We start from the raw sequence: 16,393 nt of genomic DNA, 5'->3' as shown, positions 1-16,393 counted from the left end.
CTGAAAATTATATATTTCTGTATTTAATTTTCAATACATTTGGTGAATATAGCATTTTGGAAATCAACTCTTCTATATTGAAATATTTTTTCAATTTAGAAATCTAAAGCGGGTTCTGTAATAACTTTTATGAATTGATTATAACTATTTCTATGCTTTGCCCGTCGCAGTCTCTTCACCCTTGACTGGGTATGTTTAGGATATCTTGTCTGTGGTTCCAATCAACACTGTCTCTGGTGATCATTCTCCCCAAGCTCTTGCCAGTCACCACTTACCCCAGCACTTCACAGTGATGAAGAGCCTGTTACCATGGTGATACCGCACTTGCTATGCCACGGGTTAGCGTCGGCGTGCACTGGAAACAGATAGAGCTGTCACGTCATCCGCAAATGCAGAGTAGGCTTAGTCATAGGCAGCATTCGCTGCAGACTTTGTGTTTTCATTAACATATTCATAGACATTACAGGTGAATTTTGATAACTATGGCACAATTTTCACCAATGAGAAGGGCTTCTTGCCTTGACCAAAAATGTATATCAACCACCAATGTATTTTTCTTGCTCTCTAACACATACACACACAATGTATTGAGCTTGCAGGGCTCATTCCTAACCTCAGTGACCTTTTTAGTCCAGATGTCATTCAGGGTGTGCGTGCAGGTTTGCTGCATCCCTCTCTGCCCTGCCTTTGGCCTCAGGGTCAGAGGACCTGTCAGAGGAGCTGATATGAGGAGAGGTTTGGTTTATTTCCTGTGTGTGAAACTGTGAATGGACCCTGGACTGCTAAATTTGTAAAGAAAGCAACGAGTGGTGAGTCATAAATGAGTCATGCCGTTACCGAGTCATACTCAAATGTCATCTTCCGTTACTCTCATACCCTCCCATCCCCGGTTGTGAGACAGGAAAGGAAAAACAGAAAGTGTGAGAACGCATATATTACTTTTACTGACATGAATATTCAAGTGTATTAATAGATCTTTTGGGTATGTCATTATAAATAATAAAACAGAGACATGATCAGTTTGTGAGGCTATTGTTGGTTATTATAGATTAGCTAACATACACATAAGCATGTACACATAAGTTACTGGGGTTGACATTAAAGAATGGCATTTCAAACTCTTTATATTGTTCTTGCATCACTCCACACAATACACTCTTTGAATTGTTGGAATATTGTTGTGGCCATACTACACTGAGCGTACAAACATTAGGAACACCTGCTCTTTCCATGACATAGACTGACCAGGTGAATCCAGGTGGAAGCTATGATCTCTTATTGATGTCACTTGTTAAGTCCACTTAAATCAGTGATGTAGGGGAGGAGACATGTTTAAGACATGGATTGTGTATGTGTGCCATTCAGAGGATGAATGGACAAGACAAAATATTTAAGTGCCTTTGAACGGGGTAAGGTAGCATGTGCCAGCAGTTTCCTGTGTGTATCAAGAATGGTCCACCACCCAAAGCACATCCAGCCAATTTAACACAACTGTGGGAAGCATTGGAGTCAACATGGGCCAGCATCCCTGTGGAACGCTTTTGACTTCTTGTAGAGTCCATACCTCCAACAAATTGAGGCTGTTCTGAGGACAAAAGGGGATACAACTCAATATTAGGAAGCTGATCCTAATGATTTGTACACTCAGTGTATATTGGCCATTGAATTATCATATAAACCTACAAATAATCCTACAATAATCCTACAATTTCCTGTTCATTCTATGATCCCTTACATATTCATATCATTCAATCTTAACCTATAAAATATAACATAACTTACCATATAACATAAATGATAACTCAAAGACAAACTCTAGAAGGCAACAATTTATTCAAAGAACAAATCTATCCATAAAAATCGACAGAAAAATATAATAATTTGCAGAAATACTAAAATGGCAAATCATTCAAATAAAATGTCTGAGTGGATACATGCATGGGAAGGTACGACTCCCATGCATATATGCAATAGAGGTCAAAAAAATCTTCCTGCCTATCGTAACAATTGGAATGTCAAAAAAGTTGTTGAAATTTAAAAGGGCATGCATCAATAAATTCCACAGGCATGGGGAGAAAGGCATGAACTAACAGCTCGCCTAACCATAGGAGTCAAAGGTGTCAACCAATCTTCCTAATGGTAGGGGTTTAGAAGCTGTATATGCCTGAATGAAGTGGTTCACTCAATCATCAAATCAAATCAAATTGTATCAGTCACATGCACTGAATACAACAGGTGTAGTAGACCTTAGAGTGAAATGTTTACTTATGAGCACCTAACCAACAATGCAGTTTAAAAAAAATACAGATAAGAATAAGAAATAAAAGTAACAAGTAATTAAAGAGCAGCAGTAAAATAACAATAGCGAGACAATATATATAGGGGGGTACCGGTACAGAGTCAATGTAACCGGGCACCGGTTAGTTGAGGTAATATGTACATGTAGGTAAAGTTATTAAAGTGACTATGCAAAGAGGATAACAACAGAGAGTAGCAGCGGTATAGAGATCCTGGATGGCAGGAAGCTTGGCCCCAGTGATGTACTGGGCCGTTTGCACGACCCTCTGGAGGCCGAGCAGTTGCCATGACAGGCAGTGATGCAACCTGTCAGGATGCTCTCGATGGTGCAGCTGTAGAACCTTTTGAGGATCTGAGGACCCATGCCAAATTTTCAGTCTCCTGAGGGGGAATAGGTTTTGTCGTGCCCTCTTCACGACTGTCTTGGTGTGCTTGGACCATGTTAGTTTGTTGGTGATGTGGACACCAAGGAACTTGAAGTTCTTAACCTGCTCCATTGCATCCCCGTCGATGAGAATGGGGGCGTGCCTGGTCCTCTTTTTCCTGTAGTCCACAATCATCTCCTTTGTCTTGATCACGTTAAGGGAGAGGTTCTTGTCCTGGCACCACACGGCCAGGTCTCTGACCTCCTCCCTATAGGCTGTCTTGTCATTGTCAGTGATCAGTGATCAGTGACACTGTTGTGTCATCTGCAAACTTAATGATGCTGTTGGAGTCGTGCCTGGCCGTGCAGTCATGAGTGAACAGGGAGTACAGAAGGGGCCCCTATGTTGAGGATCAGTATGGCAGATGTGTTGTTACCTACCCTTACTACCTGGGGGCATTCTCACATAGGTGCTCCCTTTGTCCAGGTGGGACAGGGCAGTGTGGAGTGCAATAGAGATTCCATCATCTGTGGATCTGTTGGTGTGGTATGCAAATTGGAATGGGTCTAGGGTTTCTGGGATAATGGTGTTGATGTGAGCCATGACCAGCCTTTCAAAGCACTTCATGGCTACAGACGTGAGTGATACGGGTCGGTAGTCATTTAGGAAGGTTACCTTAGTGTTCTTGGGCACAGGCACTTTGGTGGCCTGCTTAAAAGATTTTGGTATTACAGACTCAGACAGGGAGAGGTTGAAAATGTCAGTGAAGACAGTTGCCAGTTGGTCAGCGCATGCTCGCAGTGCATGTCCTGGTAATCCATCTGGCCCTTTGGCCTTGTGAATGATGACCTGTTTAAAGGTCTTACTCACATCGACTGCAGAGAGCGTGATCACACAGTCTTCCAGAACAGCTGGTGCTCTCATGCACATTTCAGTGTTATTTGCCTCGAAGCGAGCATAGAAGTAGTTTAGCTCGTCTGGTAGGCTCGTGTCACTGGGCAGCTCGCGGCTGTGCTTTCCTTTGTAGTCTGTAATGGTTTGCAAGCCCTGCCACATGCGACGAGCATCAGAGCTGGTGTAGTACGATTTGATCTTAGTAATGTATTGATGCTTTGCCTGTTTGATGGTTCGCTGGAGGGCAAAGCGGGATTTCTTATAAGCTTTCGGGTTAGTGTCCCGCTCCTTGAAAGCAGAAGCTCTAGCCTTTAGCTCCGTGCGAATGTTTCCTGTAATCCATGGCTTCTGGTTGGGGTATGTACATACAGTCACTGTGGGGACGACGTCATCGATGCACTTATTGATGAAGCCGATGACTGATGTGGTGTACTCCTCAATGCCAGCGGAGGAAACACAGAACATATTTCAGTCTTTGCTTGCAAAACAGTCCTGTAGCTTAGCATTTGCTTCATCTGACTACTTTTTTATTGATCTAGTCACTGGTGCTTCCTGCTTTAATTTTTGCTTGTAAGCAGGAATCAGGAGGATAGAATAATGGTCAGATTTGCCAAATGGAGGGCAAGGAAGAGCTTTGTATGTGTCTCTGTGTCTGGAGTAAAGGTGGTCCAGAGGATTTTTTCCTCTGGGTGCACATTTAACATGCAAGTCCCCGGCTACCAGGAGCGCCTCTGGGTGAGCATTTTCTTGTTTGCGTAATACAGCTCATTCAATGCTGTTTTAGTGCCAGCCTCTGACTGTGGTGGTGTGTAAACAGCTATGAAAAATACAGTTGATAACTCTCTAGGGAGGTAGTGTGGTCTACAGTTTATCATGAGATACTGTACCTCAGGTGAGCAATATGCAAGACTTCCTTAGATATCGTGCACCAGCTGTTATTTACAAAAGTACATAGTCCGCCACCCCAAGTCTTTCCAGACGCCGCTGTTCTATCCTGCCGGTGCAGTGTATAACCAGCCAGCTGTATGTTGATAGTGTCGTTGTTCAGCCACGACTCCGTGAAGCATAAAATATTGCAGTTTTGAATGTCCCATTGGTAGTTTAATATTACGTGTAGGTCATCTATTAAATTGTCCAAAGAGTGCACATTTGCTAGCAGAATGGAAGGAAGTGGTAGTTTAATCAAACGCCTACAAATTCTCCGAAGGCAGCCCGCCCTCCGGCCCCTTTTTCTCCACCTCCGCCAATCATGGGGAGTGTTGAGTACTCAAAGCCACCTTTCAGATAAGAGCTGGACTTAAATCTTGGGTACATTTTCACTATCAAAGCCTCATTGAAATTTGGTAACACTTCGGGCAATTTATAATGAAATAGTAAAAAATAAATAGTGGAAATGAAGAAAAAAAAATCAGGAGAAAGTAAAATAAAAAGTAAAACAAAAAAGTAGGCCACACAGCCATAGGTGAAGCAGCGTCTCAGAGTCTTCAGTGCTCTCCTGAAGAACCCATGGATTTCCCTGTTTTTATGGGACTGGACTTCTTTTCTTTTCCTGAGAAGAAGTGGAAGAAAGTGTCACAGTTCATACATGTGGAGTGTGAGTACATAGCACCAGTGGGGATCTAGCATGTAAATCTTGGTGGGGTAAACCATTTTTGGGGGGGGGGGGGGGGGGGGGGGGGTGCATGCCACAAAGCCACTACACTGCATAACACAATACAAAGCAATACATTTAATTGCACTATAATGGTAACAAACAGTGCCCACAAACTGTTAGGGCCTCCATAAAGCTCTCCAAACAGCAGTCCCAACACCTTACCACCGCTACACCTGGCTATCAGCGGAGCCTTGTCTGGCAGCGAAACAGTTCATTCAGCCTAATTTACTGCCTTAAAAAAAACATAGCTGATATGGCTGACTTGCTTAAACAAATGTGGTTTCTACTGGAAACTGAGATGTACAACCTATGGAATAAGGGGATGACAAGCGGATAAGAGACAATAAGTCATTTCGATTAAGACATTAATGAGCGAGCTAGGACGGGCGTAGTCAATATAACTATTTGTTCAGCACTTTTGAAATGTACAGTGAGAGAATTCAGAACATGGGCCGTTCTTACAGTGTTCTCCCTGTACACCAAGTCAGAACCGTAGGATAAATAAAGGGGGCATATAAGCAGACAACGAAAGCTCTTACAATATTCAATGATTACATTTTTCTAAAACAGGTTGTACTGTAGGCTACATGTGCACCACCAAGTCAGAGCAGTAGCTGAAATTAAGAGGGGACAATAGACCAAATGATTAGGGCTATTAACAGATTACTACACAACATACACTTAATATTACATTCTTAGCTACAGTATACATATCTCCCTGGCATATTACATAATTTATGCAGCAGCATACAAGACATCTTTGGACTCACCTTGTTGTGCTGTGCTCATTTGAACAGGAAGGTGGCGTGGCGGTCCTTCTTGGTAAATTTTGTCATCAAACTTTGTCATAAAGTCTGGCATTCTTTGGATTTATGGTGCTTTCAAGACAACTGGGAACTCTGAAAAAACAAGGGTGAATCATGAGGATGCCAGTGATCTTCAGGTCGTAGCTCTAGAAAGAGGCCCGAGTTCCCGATTTACAATTTCGAGTTCGATCACCATTCAAAATGTACAGTGCCTTGCGAAAGTATTCGGCCCCCTTGAACTTTGCAACCTTTTGCCACATTTCAGGCTTCAAACATAAAGATATAAAACTGTATTTTTTTGTGAAGAATCAACAACAAGTGGGACACAATCATGAAGTGGAACGACATTTATTGGATATTTCAAACTTTTTTTAAAAATCAAAAACTGAAAAATTGGGCGTGCAAAATTATTCAGCCCCCTTAAGTTAATACATTGTAGCGCCACCTTTTGCTGCGATTACAGCTGTAAGTCGCTTGGGGTATGTCTCTATCAGACTTTGTGAACAGCAGTTTTCAGTTCTTTCCACAGATTCTCGATTGGATTCAGGTCTGGACTTTGACTTGGCCATTCTAACACCTGGATATGTTTATTTTTGAACCATTCCATTGTAGATTTTGCTTTATGTTTTGGATCATTGTCTTGTTGGAAGACAAATCTCCGTCCCAGTCTCAGGTCTTTTGCAGACTCCATCAGGTTTTCTTCCAGAATGGTCCTGTATTTGGCTCCATCCATCTTCCTATCAATTTTAACCATCTTCCCTGTCCCTGCTGAAGAAAAGCAGGCCCAAACCATGATGCTGCCACCATCATGTTTGACAGTGGGGATGGTGTGTTCAGCTGTGTTGCTTTTACGCCAAACATAACGTTTTGCATTGTTGCCAAAAAGTTCAATTTTGGTTTCATCTGACCAGAGCACCTTCTTCCACATGTTTGGTGTGTCTCCCAGGTGGCTTGTGGCAAACTTTAAACAACACTTTTTATGGATATCTTTAAGAAATGGCTTTCTTCTTGCCACTCTTCCATAAAGGCCAGATTTGTGCAATATACGACTGATTGATGTCCCATGGACAGAGTCTCCCACCTCAGCTGTAGATCTCTGCAGTTCATCCAGAGTGATCATGGGCCTCTTGGCTGCATCTCTGATCAGTCTTCTCCTTGTATGAGCTGAAAGTTTAGAGGGACGGCCAGGTCTTGGTAGATTTGCAGTGGTCTGATACTCCTTCCATTTCAAGATTATCGCTTGCACAGTGCTCCTTGGGATGTTTAAAGCTTGGGAAATCTTTTTGTATCCAAATCCGGCTTTAAACTTCTTCACAACAGTATCTCGGACCTGCCTGGTGTGTCCCTTGTTCTTCATGATGCTCTCTGCGCTTTTGTATTTATCATCATTAGTCATTTAGGTCAACATTGGATCATTCAGAGATCCTCACTGAACTTCTTGAGAGAGTTTGCTGCACTGAAAGTAAAGGGGCTGAATAATTTTGCACGCCCAATTTTTCAGTTTTTGATTTGTTAAAAAAGTTTGAAATATCCAATAAATGTCGTTCCACTTCATGATTGTGTCCCACTTGTTGTTGATTCTTCACAAAAAAATACAGTTTTATATCTTTATGTTTGAAGCCTGAAATGTGGCAAAAGGTCGCAAAGTTCAAGGGGGCCGAATACTTTCGCAAGGCACTGTATTTTCCCAATCGGAGCTCGTTTTTCCCCCAAGTTCCCTGAACTCACCGATGAGCACCGATACGTTTTATCAATCATTTATTTTCATATGACAAGAATTAAAAAGGATTTGTGTAATGCCCGGGGTGTAGTGGGGAAGAAGTCAGGCGCAGGAAGCAGAGAGTTCAGGGTAGCGCTACTTTTTAATGCACCACAACGGTGAACAGACGCCAACCCAAACAAATGCCCCAAACACGGAGGACTTAAACAGTCCAGCAAAAATCCAAACACACGGACAACCGTGACATACAGCCGTGTACACATGTACACTGAAATAATCCCACACAACCAGCAGGCGGGCCGGCTGGTAAATAAAGCCCAACCAATTAGCTTAAACTGAACACAGGTGCAACCAATAAACAGAAAAGGGGGAAAAAGGGATCAGTGGCAGCTAGTAGGCCGGTGACAACAACCGCCGAGCGCCACCCGAACAGGAAGGGGAGCCACCTTCGGTAGGAGTCGTGACAATTTGCCAGTAGATTGTCGACTTGATTCATGATGATGAATACTAGCCAAGATTTTGAAGGTATGATGTTGACATGATGAGTCCAATCAAATCAACTGTAGAAATAACGTGATTTTACGTAATTTTATCTGTGGCCAATGATCTTGAGCCTTCATGGATGGGCACTTCTAATGTAACTCTATGGCAGCACCCAAGGGGCTTTAATTTTCGAGCTCTCTCCGTAGATTTTGAGTGACAGAACACTGAGCCAAACAAGGCGCAACTAGAGAACATTACCAACCCCTACGCTCCGTATTTTCCACTGGCTGCCCCACCAGCACAGAAAGCACTGAGCTAGGCTGAAACAGCTGCATCTTGGAGCTGCCTTACTCAAGAAATCAAAAAAGAGACTATGTTTGTATGCGGCTTTATTACCTCAATGATAAAAAAAAAAAGTGTTTACATTATTTGCAAACTGATACGTGATTAATCAAATGGCCACCGGAATATTTACATTATTTTATTGTGTTACTTTTTTATAATATTTTGAACTGCACTGTTGGTTAAGGGCTTGTAAGTAAGCATTTCACAGTAAGGTCTACACATGTTGTATTTGGCGCATGTGACAAATAAAGTTTTTGTATAAATGCCAAAATAACATGCAAAACAGGCATCCCCTGCCCAACCTGCCCTGAATGATGGGTCGCCACTACATAGCACTAAGATCCATCTTCACTATACTGTCTAACTGAAACATCTTATTCCCCTGGGCACATATTCCCCCTGGAATATAAAAGTCTGATTGAATTGTAAAAGGAGTTGAATTTTAAATTGTATACTTGTCTTTCCTTCGCACGGAGCAACTCATGTGGTTTTCCCTGCTCCAATTCGTTGATGATCATGGATTCACACATTAACTCAAGTCCTGAGGCCTTCTGAGGGTGCAAGGACAGCTAGCACCTCAGTGTTGTCCATGATGATTGTGGCAACATTATCACGTGGTAGTGTAGTCTGGTACACAGATAAATCATGACTTTGGACTTATTTTATCAACACCTCAGGGATGGCCTCAAACAGCCAGTCTTCTCTCTGCTGGTGCTTGCTGGATAGCCTCCTGAGAACCTGCCCCCTTGAGCAAGGTGCTTTGAATATTGCAGGCCAATTTGTCAAGGAAGGATTCCAGTATAATGTCATCCTTTTCCACCATGACAACATCAGGATTTCTGGTGGGCAGTTCATGAGTCTTATCAATCACACCCAGAGTGATGAGATTGAGCTCTGTTCTTTTTAAAATTTTAAATGTTTAATTGAGGCTTTATTTAACTTGTGGGCAACTTCAGCTCTTTCACATAGGTGTCAGCATTACAATCACTTGGATGGATCTTTTTGAGGAGGATGGCAGGCCCTCTCAGGCAGCTGGTCTGGGTGAATATAATTGGCCATAACTGAGTTGCTGATCCATTTGGTTTGACTTGGTTTAGGGAAAGGAAATCCATAATATCTTTCTCCAGAAAAGGATAAAGCTTTGAAACCTGTTTGTACTTTTGTTTCATTTATTCTGTCAGCTTTGTGGTCTTTTGGGTGTGCCAATCAGGAAAGTTGAGGCCCTGTAGGAGCAGTTTCCTCGTCAGTTTCTCCACAACTTTCACAAGAAGTTGGTTATAGTGGACTGTGACCTCACTGTCATCACTCTTAGAGCAAACAGACTTGCTCCCACTGGCAAAGGAAAGTGACTGTTCTAGCTTTCCTGGTTCAGGAGTGGACTTCCTCTGGCTATGTGGCACTTTTTTGGACTCCAGCACACACAATACAGACTTTGAGAGTGGATTTTGGAACTTCTGGAGAACCACGTCAAGCTCAACCTCAAATGGGCTGAGGCTGTGGCTGATTTTGTGACACAGCTCAAGATAGATGTCACCTACAATAGAGACAATAAGCTGGTCATTGGTGTCATCGGGGAGAACCATATCATGGCCTTTAAGAGCAGAATACTCCTTTGTCTTCTTCAGGATCGCTCTCAAGGCTTGTCTCAGGTCTATCCAGTGGATGGTGTCCCGGGAGACATAAATAACTTCCTGACTCAATAAATGTTTTAGTTGACTAACTACAGCTGTAGCCATCTCCTTTTTGACATTCAGCACAAGTGGTGTCAATACTGTTGCCTCACAAGTTGACAGTGTCAGAGCCTTGGCCAATGGTTTTTTTATTTTATATTTTATTTCACCTTTATTTAACCAGGTAGGCTAGTTGAGAACAAGTTCTCATTTACAACTGCGACCTGGCCAAGATAAAGCATAGCAGTGTGAACAGACAACACAGAGTTACACATGGAGTAAACAATTAACAAGTCAATAACACAGTAGAAAAAAAAAGAGAGTCTATATACATTGTGTACAAAAGACATGAGGAGGTAGGCGAATAATTACAATTTAGCAGATTAACACTGGAGTGATAAATGATCAGATGGTCATGTACAGGTAGAGATACTGGTGTGCAAAAGAGCAGAAAAGTAAATAAATATAAACAGTATGGGGATGAGGTAGGTAAAATTGGGTGGGCTATTTACCGATAGACTATGTACAGCTGCAGCGATCGGTTAGCTGCTCAGATAGCAGATGTTTGAAGTTGGTGAGGGAGATAAAATTCTCCAACTTCAGCGATTTTTGCAATTCGTTCCAGTCACAGGCAGCAGAGAACTGGAACGAAAGGCGGCCAAATGAGGTGTTGGATTTAGGGATGATCAGTGAGATACACCTGCTGGAGCGCGTGCTACGGGTGGGTGTTGCCATCGTGACCAGTGAACTGAGATAAGGCGGAGCTTTACCTAGCATGGACTTGTAGATGACCTGGAGCCAGTGGGTCTGGCGACGAATATGTAGCGAGGGCCAGCCGACTAGAGCATACAGGTCGCAGTGGTGGGTGGTATAAGGTGCTTTAGTAACAAAATGGATGGCACTGTGATAAACTGCATCCAGTTTGCTGAGTAGAGTATTGGAAGCTATTTTGTAGATGACATCGCTGAAGTCGAGGATCGGTAGGATAGTCAGTTTTACTAGGGTAAGTTTGGCAGCGTGAGTGAAGGAGGCTTTGTTGCGGAATAGAAAGCCGACTCTAGATTTGATTTTAGATTGGAGATATTTGATATGAGTCTGGAAGGAGAGTTTACAGTCTAGCCAGACACCTAGGTACTTATAGATGTCCACATATTCTAGGTCGGAACCATCCAGGGTGGTGATGCTAGTCAGGCATGCGGGTGCAGGCAGCGAACGGTTGAAAAGCAAGCATTTGGTTTTACTAGCGTTTAAGAGCAGTTGGAGGCCACGGAAGGAGTGTTGTATGGCATTGAAGCTCATTTGGAGGTTAGATAGCACAGTGTCCAAGGACGGGCCGGAAGTATACAGAATGGTGTCGTCTGCGTAGAGGAGGATCAGGGAATCGCCCGCAGCAAGAGCAACATCATTGATATATACAGAGAACAGAGTCGGCCCGAGAATTTAACCCTGTGGCACCCCCATAGAGACTGCCAGAGGACCGGACAACATGCCCTCCAATTTGACACACTGAACTCTGTCTGCAAAGTAGTTGGTGAACCAGGCAAGGCAGTCATTAGAAAAACCGAGGCTACTGAGTCTGCCGATAAGAATATGGTGATTGACAGAGTCGAAAGCCTTGGCCAGGTCGATGAAGATGGCTGCACAGTACTGTCTTTTATCAATGGTGGTTATAATATCGTTTAGTACCTTGAGCGTGGCTGAGGTGCACCCGTTACCGGCTCAGAAACCAGATTGCACAGCGGAGAAGGTACGGTGGGATTCGAGATGGTCAGTGACCTGTTTGTTGACTTGGCTTTCAAATACCTTAGATAGGCAGGGCAAGATGGATATAGGTCTGTAACAGTTTGGGTCCAGGGTGTCTCCCCCTTTGAAGAGGGGGATGACTGCGGCAGCTTTCCAATCCTTGGGGATCTCAGACGATATGAAAGAGAGGTTGAACAGGCTGGTAATAGGGGTTGCAACAATGGCGGCGGATAGTTTCAGAAATAGAGGGTCCAGATTGTCAAGCCCAGCGGATTTGTTTCTTTCAGAACATCTGCTATCTGGATTTGGGTAAAGGAGAACCTGGAGAGGCTTGGGCGAGTAGCTGCGGGGGGTGATAAGCTGCGTCTTAACTGGTTATCCAGTCCTTTTACCCCACCAGTGCAGGATATCTCAGCAACGTTCAGGTAAACAGAACTGATTATGTTCTGAGCCACAGCAGACAAGTTCACTATTAATTCTTTACTGTCTCTGAATGGGCTGGTCAATTGAGGAGCTCAGGCATTTAGAGGTAAAGCACTCCCTTCACTTGCTCTGCCATCGGGTTCTTCTGACTGACCTCTATACATGACTAGACTGTACAGATGGCAGCTGGTAGACGCGAGTCCTGAGATTATGTCATGTTAATAGTGGGCTCTGATGCAGTGTCCTTAAGCTGCCTCTGCATCTTCTCCACCACCTCCAGGACTCTGGTGTTGTCCTGCTGGGAGACTGCTCTCTCACCTGAGAGGATATCCTCACTGCTGAGCCTAGTTTGGATCCAACTGACACACAGAGTGGTGGGTTCTGACTGAAAGAGGTGGACTAATTAGAAGAATGGTCATCCTGTTCCTCAACCAACAGAGTTGAGGATAAAGTCCCCGGAAATCTTAACACAGAGATGACATTTTCAAATGTTGAATCCACCATACCTTCTCCAAGAGGGATGCTCCTGGTGTGGCTGACATGAAGCTTGGTGGAAGATGAGTCTTTAAAGGGAGTAGGGGAGCCTCAATGCTCTCAATGATCATAGGGGGAGATATATCCAGTGATTCTGCTTGACTGAAACACAATGACGCCATCTCCACAGCTGTCTGAAGCTCCTGCACAGGGCTGCTATGGTCTGAACAAGCAGCTGCAAAGGAGCCACCAATACAGGAACCAGGAATTTTAATCTAATTTCTACTGTCTGAATATTTGCCAGAGACCAGGGAGGTTCTGCTGGTTGAACCATGGCTAAGAGGTTTGGCCATTGCTAGATCCTCACTGGAAATCAGGAAGGCTCTGCTGTTTAAGCCCTGGTGGGAGGACTTTTTACAGGAGATGAAAGATGTTTCAATCAATCAATCAAATTTATTTTATATAGCCCTTCGTACATCAGCTGATATCTCAAAGTGCTGTACAGAAACCCAGCCTAAAACCCCAAACAGCAAGCAATGCAGGTGAAGAAGCACGGTGGCTAGGAAAAACTCCCTAGAAAGGCCAAAACCTAGGAAGAAACCTAGAGAGGAACCAGGCTATGTGGGGTGGCCAGTCCTCTTCTGGCTGTGCCGGGTGGAGATTATAACAAAACATGGTCAAGATGTTCAAATGTTCATAAATGACCAGCATGGTCGAATAATAATAAGGCAGAATAGTTTGGCTGTTTGAATGGCTGGAATTCTGTTTAAGGGAGACCAGAGAGGTTATGCCTTGGCTGGGGGGCTCTTTTACAGAGACCAGTGAGGGTCTGTTGGTTGTGCCTTGACTGGAGGGCTCTTTTACAGACCAGGGAGATTCTGCTGGTTGAACCATGGCTGAAGCCTGGGAAACTGTAATATCAATCTCATTCCTGGGTGCAGGGAGATGTGACTAGAGCCCTTACTGAGAGGGAGGGCCATGGCTTGATCCTCACAAGACACCAGGGAGGTTCTGCTGATTGAGACCTGGTGGGAGGGCTCTTTTACAGATATGGAGTTCTGCTGGTTGAGCCCTGGCTAAGAGGTGTGACCATTGCTAGTTCCTCACTGGAAATCAGGGATGCTCTGCTGTTCGAGCCCTGGAGGGAGGACTTTTTACAGGAAACAAGAGAAGTACGGCTATTTGAACAGCTTGAGTTCTGTTTAATGGAGACCAGAGAGGTTCTGCTGACAGGGCTCCTGTTAGAGGGGAAGGTGGTGCTCAGATCAGCAATGGCAGTGATTAGGTCCTCACTCTCCGCTAATGTGTTCTCCTTTAGCTCCTCCGAGTCAGCCATGGGAGGGATGACATTGACACTTACCTCCTCTACTACCAAGTACTTTATGCCTCTCACCATATGCAGCAGATCCCTAACGGTTAACTGAATATACAAAAAAAGGTTTTAGATTCAAATGAATTTACCCAGAAAGCTTTTTTTAATAGAGGCAGATAAAGTACCGTAAAAGCTGTCTGACAACATCGTAACACCATACATTTTAAATGCTGACAATACAAATGTAGTGACTAGTTTAGTAGAGTAGTGTCTGCATCTATAAATGCTCCCTACTTTTTTCAAATGAGTTAAGTCTGACAAAGACCGTCTAAACCGATTTGGGATCATTCAAAATGTGTTGGTACCTTTCTTGGGTAGAATGACGTTGCCGCAGGCTTTTTTGTATGTTTATGGTCATGTGACCGCTACAAAGACGAGAGAGATTGATAAGGCATGGTGGTCACAGCCTTTTTTGGGGGAGTAACCATAGCCTACTCTACCTATAGCCATGTTGATGTATGTCTTACAGTATGCAGTATGTGCATGTTCATTCTACACCTTTCATTTTCATTCCATTACAAGTAAAAAAGCTCAAACCGGAACCAAATGGCTATTAGTTAAATTACTGATGTTTGTCTCTTTATCAGTTTTTTTCGGCATCATGATGGTAGTGCCTTCATCCACACACCTAATAAGAGAGAGAGAGCCATCTTCAATTGAAATATGAAATGTGCCCCACTTTGAACATAAAGTGAAATGTCATAAGTCAAACATTGGCCTAGACACGTTAATTGAGTTTCAGTAAAGCAAAAGTTGGCTGTTTTTGTACCTTCCCATTTATGACTATCTACGCTACAGTACATGATACGGTCAGCAAATATAGTTTTTTAGAACAATCGACAGAGTGTGGGAATGATCAGTCTGTCTGTCTGCACACTGGCCTACTAAAGAGGGAGATCAACCATAGAGTGCAACCTTCACATAGGCTACAATGGTTAGTTCCCCGTGACGCAATATCACTTCTCTGATACCTGGCCCAATAGGTCTAATGAACCCAACGTGCTACTCAAATTTTGGGGACTTGAACCGTGGCTCCTGAGGTAGCAAGAGGCAAGTTTCTAACGGACTATGCCAGAATAACCCAGACCTCTGGACAAGAGCAGCAGGGCCGGCTCCAGGGATAAGCGACATAAGCAATTGCTTACCAGAAAATAACTCTTACAAAAGCGTTTTACTACGTAGGGGTCTTAACCTACAGTTGCAATAGTAGAATACACAAAGCGCAATTTAGAAATGTGGTTGTGTTCTGTTTAATGGATATATAAATGAGTCTAGCCAGCTATCTAAACTTGTAGTAACCTTGACTGAATACCGACCGTGCAGGCAGGGCATGTGCCTAGGGGCCCTGACTTCTAGGAGCCCCCATTCATTTTGTTATTCACTCTCCCTCAGATATCATTAACATGGCATATGTCTTGGCAAAATGTGTTGAATTGCAGGAAATGTGTTATTAAACTGCAAAAAAATATCTCTGCCCCATGGCAAAATGAGTACCCAGCAAATTCCATAATGTTAAATCAACCCTGAGTGTCTGTATGGGTCCACATTTTTCAGTGTTAAATTACTTATTACTTATTGTAAAGCCTGAGTTCCCAGAGTGCCTTGTCTTTCGAGTAACTTGTAGAGTTACCACCCATGACTGCATTTGTTAGTGACAGAGAAATGGATGAATGCAACATGATTGTTGCATTAATCCATTTTCAGTCCTGTGGTCTTCTCAAAGTGAGATTCTAAGTGAACATGTTAACATTCAAATTAAAATGATTTAATATTTAAATATTAAAAATACAATACAACAAGTATTTAATGAGGTCTTATTTTGAGGGCATAGTTTTCCTTTACTACAAAACTTTGAAAGTGTCTGCTTCTATTTTAGCCTACTCTCGGAAATCACATTAGGGCTACGGCAAATTTCCTTACGTGAACTATCAAGCGTAACGCAGCCTTTGGTCACGAAGTCCTGAAGTCTTTGTCTCCCTCTTATGGATAATTTGGGGATGTGGCATATTCACAAGCGGAGCTTCCAAGTTCTGCCATCGAGTGTTTTGGTGTAGTGTTTTGCTGAGATGTGTGATTTAAAGGTAGACTCAGCTATATGACGTAGATGCAGAATGTAAACAGCATAGCGGGTCAATTTCCGCACAAA

Source organism: Oncorhynchus mykiss, chromosome 13, assembly GCF_057628025.1.
Source record: "Oncorhynchus mykiss isolate SJ-2025 chromosome 13, ASM5762802v1, whole genome shotgun sequence".
Taxonomy (NCBI): domain Eukaryota; kingdom Metazoa; phylum Chordata; class Actinopteri; order Salmoniformes; family Salmonidae; genus Oncorhynchus; species Oncorhynchus mykiss.
The sequence above is the reverse complement of the archived record's forward strand: the minus strand, read 5'-3'. Positions refer to the sequence as shown.